General features: G+C 37.0%; 1 protein-coding gene across 10 annotated transcripts in view; it reads left to right on the top strand.

The window, feature by feature from the left end:
• The window catches only part of foxp1b (forkhead box P1b), a 559,907-nt gene that overhangs the window by 198,471 nt on the left and 349,369 nt on the right, over positions 1-12,067 (top strand). For 9 of the 10 annotated variants that reach the window (XM_072280573.1, XM_072280566.1, XM_072280570.1 and 6 more), the window contains one exon: positions 6,907-6,980. The exons of the other annotated variant lie outside the window; for it this stretch is intronic. The gene's annotated coding sequence lies outside the window, so the exon portion shown is untranslated. The remainder of the gene's footprint in view (positions 1-6,906; positions 6,981-12,067) is intronic. 10 annotated transcript variants of the gene reach the window in all.

Raw genomic sequence — 12,067 nt, 5'->3', positions numbered from 1 at the left:
ATGGTAATACTGAACAGACTAAAGCAGTTAGACCCACCACTTAATATTGTCTTGTGACTTTGCTTCTTCAGCAAAATGAATGTAGTGTAACGTGAAGGTTTTCTTACGTGGAAATGGAATCTGCTCCTCATTGATATTAATAGCACACTAGAGAGGTTAGTCTGTGATGCAGTGAATAGCAGGACTACAGTCTGGAAACATGATATTGTAGAAGAGAGCTGACAGAGCTGATGCCCTGTTGTTGGGAGACCATCATCCATAAAAATAGTCTTTACATAATGGCAATGTAGACTATCAGCTTTTTGCATGGAGCATTTTGTCCTGTCTACATCAGTTCTTCTTTTCTGGAAAGGGACTAAAATATTTTTACTCACTTTATATTTCCAGCTGCATAAGAAGATTTTTTTTAGACCGGATTCAGAATGTGATCTATAAACTGAAGTGAGCCAAACTAGTTTCCGACTATTGATTCATTAATGGTACTGTATTCCGTCAATTGACAAAGATTATATAACCGATAACAGATGTACTTAATGGCTTTGTGATAATAATTATTTGCATTGCTTTCATCTTTCACACTCAAGGGGGTTGGGGAGGGGGGTTCGTTGTTAACCATTGCATTGCACAATGTACAGAAAAACTTGACAGTTTTAAATTAGCTTTAAATTACTTGCAGATGTAAATGTTTAAATGCCCAATAGCAAAGGTCAACAAAAAGACACACCTAGCAGCTACACTCCAATGGAATTGAGAAACAAACCAGTTTTTCAACCTTGTGTTCGAAACCACCCTTATATTGTTCTGCTAGTGTTTCTCTTCAGTGTATTTATAGCTGTAAAATTTATCAATTTTGTAAATCAGCTCATCTGAGTAAATTGAATGTAGCTTGAAAACAGAGGAATGCTCTGCAAATACCAAGGTTAATTAATAATCCCCAGGCACATATCTTCATCAATGATACACTCACTGTTAGACTATTCAAGAAGAAAGAAAGCTTTGCATTATTTTTACATTGTAATCATTGGGACTGGATAATTAAAATAGTTCCATAGTTCAATACTCACTAGTGTATGTGTCATCATGCAGTCAGTTGCAGATAGGTCAGTCAAGTAATAGTTGGATCATTAATTTAGTTTAGTGTGTGTAGTCTGATTTCCATGAAAATTTGTGTGAATTTTAACAAGATTATTTTGGTGATTTTCAAATGTCATATATAATTTTTATGTTCTGACAAGTGGAATGTACATTTGAATGGAGTCAAATATATTTTTCTTTTTTGTGTGTCAGGTGAGTATTAACTCTTAAAGTGTTAGTTAAGAGAAAGGGCATTTATTGAGATAAGGCGATAGCTTCTTTGCTTACTCACATTTATGACATTTGCTTTCTCTGCCCCTCGGTATATATGGAATACAAGCTTTTTTTGGGTAATCGCTCCTGTGCCTTCCTCTTGTAACTTTACCAGCCACTAACTGCCCCCTCCCCCTCCACTGTGCCTTGAATCTTGGCTGAAACCTAAAAACTGACAATTAGCTGACAATTGTCAGGAGTTGCTATTTGTTCATTGGGGTGAGAATTTTGTAGGTATGTGGGCCTTGCAATCTGCATAAGGTTCTAGTTTCTAATTAGACAAAGGCAGCAAGGATTTATGATGCTACCTGTTAAAGATTAAAGATTAGTTTTATTTGTCACGTGTACATTGAAGCAAACAATGCACTTCTCTGTGTGTTTCGATGAGAACAGTGAGGATTGAGCCGGGGCAACTCACAAGTGTCACTGTGCTTCTGGTGCCAACGTAACATGTCGCAGTGCACTAAAGCTAAACCCATATGTCTGGAATGTGGGAGGAAGCTGAAGCACCCGGAGGAAATCCATGTGGTCATGGGGAGAACATACAAGCTCCTTACAGACAGTGGTGGAAATTGAACCCCAATCTTTCAGCTAGCACTGTAAAGCGTTGCACTAGCTGCTACACCACCGTGCTGCCTCACATTTCCTTCTCAAGTTCCTGCAGTTTAAGTAAATTAACCTGTACCCCTACACCCCTGCCACCACCATTCATACTTTAGCACCTAACTTGCATATTTGTTTCTACTGCATTGAGATTTAATTTGCTACCTGAAATTTTAGATCTAACAGATTTTCAGAAATTGACTGTAATGTCCCACATGGCACTACACTTAGCAAAGTGTCTGAACTATTTGCTGTGCAACATTAGGGGATCATTCTGGAAGGTTCTGGCATGCTGTGTAACTAATATACTTTGTATATATCACTGGTAATTTCTAAAGGTCTCTGGTAGCAAAATTATGTGGCTGTTTAAATTTTTACCTGGGAGTTAAATTGCGTGCCGTCTGCTGCTCACAATCTACATTCTCTTTATATGGCTATGGACTTCAACAAATGTGTTTTCATACAGGTTCCAATTTGGTTGGATTGTACAGGAAAAACAAAACAAAACAGCTGGTTGGTTTATGTGTTGTTTAAGTTTTTCAATGTCAACTGAAAATGCGTTCCGTTTTCATATACATTTCAATATTCTCCGTGGATTTAAAAAATGTTTGTTTATACCAAAAGACTGTAAGATATAGGAGCAGAATTAGGCCATTTGGCCAATTGAGTCTGCTCTGCCATTCAATCATGGGTGATCCATTTTTCTTGTCAGCCCCAATATCCTGCCTTCCCCCGTACACCTTATGCTCTGACCAATCATGAACCTATCAGCCTCTATCAACTTGGCCTGCCTCATCTCCATTCTAAAAGGATGCCCCTCTATTCTGAGACTGTGTCTTCTGGTGTAAGACTCTCCCACCATAGGAAACATCTTCTCCACATCCACTTTATCAAGGCCTTTCACCATTCGATACCCTCATTCTTCTGAATTTCAGTGTATACCCAGGAAGTATAAATCAACTCGCTAGCCCACTTGGTGTTGCTAATACCTCCAATTCTAAATGCTGAACACCTTAACATTTTCTGTCTCCAAAATCTTTGTGCAGTATGGTTAATGACCTCAGTCTGACCAGAAAATGTGAAGACTACTGTTAGTTTACAGGTCCTGTGAATGAATGAAAATCCAGTTGTTGTGAGATTTGTTCAACTATATTGGATCTGATGCTCTTTCTCTATGGGTTGTACCTTTTTTGTGTAAGTGTAGTTTTATTACAGGTACTCTTAATTGGAGCGGTAACAGTGCAAGCAGCAAAAGTTTATCTTTCTTGCATTCATTGGAATAGTTATACAGTTTCCATCCAGCTAACTGTTAACTATAGCCTTTTGATCTACTTGTGTGTCAGTGCAAACTTGACTGAGATTTTGTATGTATGTGTACATGTCCAAAACAGAGGGAGAAATACAAGGAAATTTCAAATTCAGGGGAAAGAATTTTAACAGACTTGTTACTTTACTTACCTCTTTGACAATAAGCTGTCCACAGTTTTACACAAAAGACATTTGAGTTTGACCTGTCAATAACTGGTTTAATGTATTCCACCAGACAGAGAAAGAGTCCAAGAGTTCAGTTTGCTTTTTTATTTCATAATACTCCCTTGAGCATTTTAGCATACATACATTGATAGTTTATCTTGGACTCAGAGCAGACTGAATGCAGATGTAATATGAGGAATAGTACAACTTAGCAGCAGAGTATGTATCAACAAAAGGCGCTTGCACAAAGACTTACAGTTGTACTGTATGGAAACAGGCCCTTCAGCCCAACTTGTCAGGCTCAGCTGGTCCATTCCCCCCCCCCCCCCCCCCCGTTTGTCTGAAACCTTTCCTATGTATGTAGGAGGCACTCTATACATCCACCCTGTCTCCTTGTATCTCAAGCTCTCCAGTCCCTGTAATATCCTTGTGGATCTTTTCTGCACTCTGTCTTACAATGATAATCTTCCTATAGATTCTATTGAATTGTGCCTGTTCTTTAAAAATGTACCTTACTAATCAATGTGACTTTTTGCAACATGGGAAATTTCAGTCAGCGTGTACAGTATTTGCAGCTCAGTCTGTGCCCCACCTGAGATGTTTAAAGAAATAATGATGTTTACTTCCAGAGGACACACATCTCAAATGGGGTGTGCATTCAGTATTCACATTGGCTTCTCAGAAACAGGTAACTCTATTTGGATTAATCATGCTGCGCCTAGCTTGATGATCCAAATAACGACAGATTGGGGTAGAGAAGAGCTTGCTATTATGGGGTTGGATTACTGTACTATTACTCTTGACGGTGTGCACCAAGCTAGGCTGTATAATCTTAGAATGACTGGTGTTATTGACTCCTGATAATTGTTTTACAGTTTTCCCAGTGACTCATTCTTCTAAGGCAGGGGTTCCCAACCTGGTGTATGTGGACCCTTCGGTTAATGGTAGGTTTCCACAGCATTTAAAAAAGGTTGGGAACCCCTGTTTTAAAGTCTGTGCCCCTCTAAGTTGAACTGCTTTTTCAATAGATTCAGGCAAGTTTCTAATAGGGTGGTGTAGTATGTCAACCTCCCAAGATCTAGTCCACAACAGGCCAAAATCATAAAGCACTTCGTGATTTGGCTAGTTAGGATCCACATACCAGTTTTCCAGGAGGCAATCACACTTTGTTTTCCATCATACTGATGAGGAATGAAGTGCAAAAATCCTTGTAATGCTGAGATTAAGTAACAATGTTTACTAAAGTTATAAGGTTAAATTTGAAAGTCGCCTTTGCTTTCCAGACTATTTCAGTAAAAGTTTTCCTGTTAACCTGCTGATAACATTCATACTAAAATCTCGCTGACAAAATTTAAATAGCTGCAGTGACAGGATTTTAAAATCCAAGAATAAAATGACCTCTCTAAAACCATTGCATTAAACATAAGAAAAGACTTTAGAGTCTAACATTGGAATAAGTCTTCAACATCACCTTGGATGTTAGCATTTGCAAAGGAACAGCAAATTCATTTCTATCATACTGTAGTGTGCTTCCCTGTTGTACTATAGCTTACAGTAAGACTTTTGGTGGCAAACAACATTCATTCCAAGGAGGGACAAGCATTGTTTAGTTTTTTATTTGACTCTGCAAGTTTGAACAATGGATTGACTGCAGATCATCATATATTTGAATATAATTTTGTAAAATCCACACAGCATTTGGAAGTTAGGAAGAACAGAGTAGTGCAGATGAAAGATCTTTTATGAATACCAAAACAGCTCATGTCCCGTGACTTTCACGAAAATGGCATGAGGAACGCTACATTCCAGTTGATATTGTCACCAACAAAATTGTAACTAATATGAGAACTTCTCGGACAAATGCATTGAGTTTATTATATATGATTCAGGAAGAATATGTTTTATATTAGAGGTCAGACTGTATAATTTCATAGGTTACCTTTTACTCGGCTTCCATGTGCAAGTGTTAGTACATCAACTTGACTTGGGGGGGGGGGGGAGAATGATTTCTTAAAGGACCAGGCAATTTTCCTTTAAGAATAAGTTAATCTTTTAGAAGGAGTACAAAAGTGATGTGACTGATTCAAGCACTATCACCAAATTCCATAGTCAGAAAAATGATCATAGCAGTGTATAGTATGCTTTTTTTTAGAAGTAATGAATGCTAAGTACTGCAGAAATAATGTCTCAGATCAGAACTTAACTCGGATATTGAGAAAGCTACCAAAGAAAGCTACACTGTTTACCGCTTAGGGAAATATCCTCACATTTAACTGTCAGCTGTATACATATCTCTGGAAGGCAAATTTTAATACTTTTATTCAAAACGGTTGTGGCTTTTAATCATCTGAATTACCTTTTAAATAGTCTACTTGTTTACAAAGTTATATCAATTCCATGCAAAGTAAACTTGAAACACGTATACTATTGAGTTGACTAGAGTTCAGTAACCAGTGTCTTACACAAAGCAAGGGAGAAAGGAAATAAACATATCACAGCAGTTGGATACTATGTTAATGTTTCCCATGGATGGCAAGTAAAACATAGTACTACAAGGTATTTCATATGTACTATTCAGATGTGCAACCATTTTGGATGTCTAATTTTTGTAGCCATTATTCTGTACTAGATTGATGTGAAGCCAGACCAACAATTGTATGCTGAAAAGACAAGATTTCTGCCAGATTTTGTTTTCTTTTTCACCTTGAGTGCCTTTTCATGTCTCTTGAAATCTTAAAGTAGGAACTGTTGCTGTTACTAAACTTTGAAGTCAAAGAGGAAGGCAGTGTGCAGTGCAAGCACTGCTTTTCAAGGCAGCTTGCTGAAGCATTGATGTTTCATGTTTGAGGATTATTCGCAGAGAAAAAACTGTGGGCTTATGTGCAGATACACCAAACAAACCTGATTTTATTTCCTTCTTTCATTTTGCATTTTAAGTTAATTTGCTAAATATGGAAGCATGCAGCACAAATGAGGACAGATGGCATCGAGTTCCACCCATTTTATTTTGCTACTGCGTCACCAGATTTTACTCATGTAATCTGTATACATGGCTTTTACTTACAGCACAAGAAGAAAGGACTAAGTTCTGTGATACATGAAGTCATTTGCACTGTAAAGAAATCTGGAGGCATCTGGAGCTAGAAAGCAGAATCATGTGAAAAAATGTTTCATCTGTTGGTCTACACAAACGCGCACACACACTTTCGCGCACACTCTCACACACTCACACTCACATATATATACACATACACGCACACGGGGCTTATTATATGAATACCTGGCACTAGCTGGTACTAAAAAGCAGTCAACTTCTGACTTCATTGTTTCTGTTAACTTTCTTTGAGTGTTTCATTAAGTACAACTGGAAGCATTTGTGTTTTTTATATACTTTGCCATTTTCTTAGTATAAGTTGAATTGCTAAGACAGGGTAACTACCATCAAACATCCAATCAGAGTGTATAATTTTTTTTTGTCTCCAGGCTAAGAAGACTGATTACAAAAGGGGGCTATAACAGAAGATTGCTTTAAATAAGCAAATCCTACTCAAAAGAAGGTAAACAGAATGTTTATTTTTTATAGGAGATTCCTTGTGTTGAGTTTACAGTGCTTGTTTAATGAGTAATTTATGCACATTTAGTTTAATAAACTATAATGTAGAAGGATTTTTGAAAGTACAAATACATATATGCAAAATATGCATAATTATTCACAAAGAAATGTTTCAAAATAATTGGAAAACCTGTAGAGTCTTTTTTTTATTGTAAATGTTATACCCTCTAGCTGTGCTGAGACATCTACTTGGAATTCAGCTGTCTGTTTCATAATCACCTTTTGTCAGAAATTAATAGTCAGTTAAGTGCCATAGCAACGGTGATGTAACCATCAAGCAGTGACTGCAGAAGCTTGTGATGTAGGCACCCATTAGTGCCGCTGCCCACCCGACCTTGCCAGATTAGAACATTAGAAATTAATTGATGATCTATTAATTTTAAAAAGTCCGAGACGTAAGAACAAAACCAAACACCAGGAAAATTTTAAATGTTATAAGATTTTAAATCAGTAGAATGAATTGTGCTACATGTTTTGTTTCATGCATTTCTAGTATCTTGATTCTTAAAAAATATTTGAATCCCTTTGCTTGGCATATAACATAATAAACAACTTGCTAGTGCTAAAGTGCCACATGGGGGTGGTGGCTAACAAGAGAGTTTAATGTTTCTGCCACTAGCAGTTTTGTCGCTGTATTTTTCATGAGCTGTAACTACCGGTAATGTACTTCGGTAGCTCCAGAGCAGTAGTTAAACATAGTGACAAGCTAAACAGCCCCAAGGCCCATGTGTTAAGGAGTAGGAGAACGCACAGAATGTTACACTGCTTCAGAATGATTGCAGGAAATAGGAAGAACTTCAGCATTTCTTCTGATATATTCAGGACCACAGAATAGGATTTACATTATCCCAACTCTTCAGTTACTGCTCCTTTACATTTTCCTGGATGGGGGTTCAAAAGGGAAGGTGAATGTGAAGAGGTGTTGCTTTCCAAGATGAGTAGTGGAGACCCTGGATTGGCTTAATTTTGTTAAGAGTGGACTTTGTGTGTGTTGCTAACTCACAATAATGGAATTGAAATTTTTAAAGATACATGGATTTTACTTGGCAAGCATTTCTAATTTATTTTTAAACATTCGTGTAAAATATCTTTTCTATTTTAAACCTGGGTTTTCAAGAGCACAGTGCAGCATGCTGTGTAATAAAATTAAAAATAAAATTGTATATTTTTAAGGAAGGAAGTTGGCTGTATTGTACTTTTTGAACTTCAGTTACATTAGCACCAGTTGAGTGCAAAGTATGGTTGAAAAAAGTCTGTTCACTTTAGACAAAAAGACATTTATTGTTTCATAATATCTCAATGCAAGCTGTGCTACATTTAATGAAATATAGAAATCTAGCTGGTGTGAGATGCTTATCTAAACAGACTGGAAATTGGAATGGTGTTGTATTGTTTATTAGCTTACAAAAATTGCCTTTTATGAGAATCTAAATGGTACAACAAAGCACAGCATGACATGATTCACTGTTTATACTTAAAGCCTTAATTCTGGAACACTGTATCTAGTTGCCTCACACTTCTGGTTTTGTTGGCTTAATATTTTCTGCTTGCTATTGCACAGGCAGCTAAAAAGGCTGAGACATTTTGCACTCTATGTGTCATAACACAGCTGTTCAAATCTAATGAAAAAAATGCCCTTTTCAAACCTCAACCTGGTTACAAAGATAGAGTCAAGGTATTACTGGTTGAGCATTAGGATGTGGAGTTGGCCAATGTGCCTTTGAACTTGTGAACTGATACTTGTTACCTTGATTTATTGATTCTGATATGTCTGTGTGGTGCATTAAGCTTTATTCCATCACAGCAGTTGAGGTGTGCATCTTTAACTTAACGTGACTTCCACATATCTGGCATCCTCAAGCTCTAACCTTGATTTGTATGAATTTCTGTGTTTGTGTATGCCTCTGTTTGGGGGCAGGGAAGTAGTGAATAAATTGGATTATTATTTTGTTTTTAACACTATTATATTAAACAATAGAAATACTCTGTGCTTTATTTTAGTGTTGTCTGTCACAACAGCAAAGCATTATTAGATTCCGTTCATGTTTATTTTGTATAAAGATCTGAAGCTTCTCCAAAGTTGACAAAATTTTTCCTACGTAAACAGAGCAGTGTTTCAGAAAAAAGCCATACAGTGGGAGCACCTAAAAGAGAACTGAGAAATACCATCAGCTGGGGAAAAGAAGTCCATTTCATTGCAACTATGTTATTGTTTACTTTACCATACACATCCTAATATGGTTACCTCCCTTTAAAGACGGCAGGGCCTGAGTACAGCCCCCCCCCCCATAGGGAAAAGTTTTTTTTCTCTCCTTTTGCATTCAGAGGCCGCAGTGAGAACAATAAGGAACGAAGTGAGTAATTCCAGAAAAGGGTGCCACATAAATCCAAAGCAATTCTCTTCCTCTGACACTGGGCACTGCAAGTGTAAACTTGCTATTCTGTGCTGCCCAAGCATTACAGTTCCCTCTAGCTGCTGTAGTTAATATGTCTGGCCATGTGAATCACTTGTGTCTCTGTTGCTCTGTAAAGAGCTTTCAGCGAGTGCCTGCTTCCTTGAGATGGAGCTCTGCTTATACCTCAGCTGATCTGTCAGGAGTAGTGTTTGAAGGCTCCCTTTATTAGGAACATTAAGGTAAGCATGCTGATTTAGGCCTGAACCTCTGTCACCCCTCATGCTACCCACCAAAGACATATCCCAGTGATTAAATACTGATTTTGTATATCATTGTCCTCAGTCGCAAAAACAACTATAGAGCTGTGCGTTTTGTTTTAATTACTAGTTGTGGGGGAGAAAATGCCATCCTTTCTAAACGAATCGGACTGAGGTACAGTCAATCTAGTTTAAACAGTGCTGTAAATACTTGGTTGTGTTGGGAGTGACTGTTGCTCAGTTTTTTTTCATGCCCATCTTTTCTCATCTGCTTGAAACTCATCTGAGATCTCACATCTGTTTCAAAATCCTCATGTTACTGAGGCTGGCAAGTTATCTATAGCGCTTGAACAAAGGTAGGTTGTTCCACAACGGGACACCGTGGGAGGGACAATTGGTTTTTGGAGGATTGTCTTCCTGGTGCCTGACTGGTTGACCTAGACTGAGAGTGGCTAGAAGGAGAAATTGACTGCCAGGACTTGAGTCAGTTGAAACAAGTGTATTTAAAGAGGGGAGAGTAATGCGTGCGTGAAATTCCTTATTCTTTGCATTGTTAATTTAAATGAACTAAATGAAGTAAAAACTTAAAGATAGTTCACATTTCTAAGACTTCTGGTTTATTGTAAAACAGAAAGAGATAGAAGTTTGTGATCCCAAGATCTGTTCTGCTAAACTGTGTTGGACTTGGATTTTTATAGTAAACATCAATATAAATTTGAACAGATGTTCTGTAAAGTAGTGGCCCTTCATGCTGATTGTTTACATACAGGGATGTGATAAAGGGTGTTATGTGGTGGTGGTGTTTTTCACTGAACAGCTTGCAACCCTGATAATCAGCAGTGCAGAGTGCCATGTCTGTTCTTTAATTACACAGTGTGACTACTACAAGAAATTGATATTCTGTTTGGAATGAACCTAAATGCTAAAATAATTAGTATTTTAGCAAACTGTAAAATAGAAGGATGTGACTGCCTGATGCAATTTCTTCATTTATGAAAGTTAACTGACTATACTGTAGTTTAAATGGGTTTGATTTTTACTGCTGTAGTTGTGTGTTAAAGTAAAATTGTTTCAACAGATATGATTTTCCTCATAAAAGATATTTTCTTGTACAGTTATGCTGTTTTGATCTTCTCTGTTTATTTTCATTGTTCATTCCATGTGATTGTGAGAGTGCAGTTTTAATGACTCTAGCCTGACATTTTATTGCATGGAAACTGGCTTCTGACACTGATTCTGAAGATATTGTTAGCAGGATTTGTGTTCATGACTACAAGGCAAAGATTTCATTTCTATTAGTTGATTGCATTTGCAATCACCAAAAGCAGCAAGGAGCCAAAAACTGCAAATATTTTCATATTTAAAAATAAATAACTGCATACGAGGTTCTTATGCAATGTACTATTAAAACAGAAATTTATTTTGCTACTTATTACCCATGAAGGCACATTGGACTTGGTAGTCTCTAATTAGAAGTGAGATATTAACATTTCATAGGGATTTATGTTTGAATGTGGAATGGCGGGCGGCTGCTTCCTCATTATGAATACTCTCTGCATGTAATGAGGTCCATCATTAGTTGATGGAGTGGATTTGCCCCAGCTCTACCTTGAAAGGCAGATAATTTACATAGTTCTCCAGAGCTTATGGTTTAATGGGTTCTTTAGTGAATAAAATGAAAAGCTACATCTTTAAATTTTGTATCATCAGCCTTTTGGTAATTTACTGTTTCAATTTTGATTCTCGTAGCTTCTTCAGCATCAGGATTTTAAAAACTGATTCTTAAGCATATATTTGTTTAGGGTGTTTTCATTGGAGTGTACATGACAATTACAGCTGTTCATTAACAAAATTGGGTATTTGTTTTAAACTTTAACCAATCACTTTGATATGCTAATTATGGTGTAATTTAATTTGAGCCCTGTAATGATGATGCCGTTATTATGGACATAAATGATGCAGTTAAGCTGTGTAATCTCATTTGCATACTGTACACGCCAGTAAATTAAACCCTTCCTAGACGGCTTCAGCTTTAATTTTCCACTTCTTTTCACACAGTGCCTTTTGAGTTGCTCTCTGATGAGCCCACTTTCCAGTAGTAGCGATGGCTGTTTGATGTGGAGAGTGTGCATAGCTAACTACAGCTGCATACCATATATAACAGATAAAGGAACTCATTGGATATTAAGTGTTTATTTTGAAATGTTTTTTAAAATAGGTAGAGATGCCGTGTACTTAAAACATTATAGATTTTGGAACACAAAAGGGTTAAAGCACTCAAAACAAAATTGTTTTCATATTCTTTTCCATTTCTTAAGTATGTATCCATGCCTTTTAGTAGAGCTACTTTTATTTGTGTACCACAAAAAATATGATTT

The sequence above is a fragment of the Mobula birostris genome, chromosome 16 (genome assembly GCF_030028105.1).
Source record: "Mobula birostris isolate sMobBir1 chromosome 16, sMobBir1.hap1, whole genome shotgun sequence".
NCBI lineage: Eukaryota > Metazoa > Chordata > Chondrichthyes > Myliobatiformes > Myliobatidae > Mobula > Mobula birostris.
This window is presented reverse-complemented; position numbering and strand designations above follow the sequence as displayed.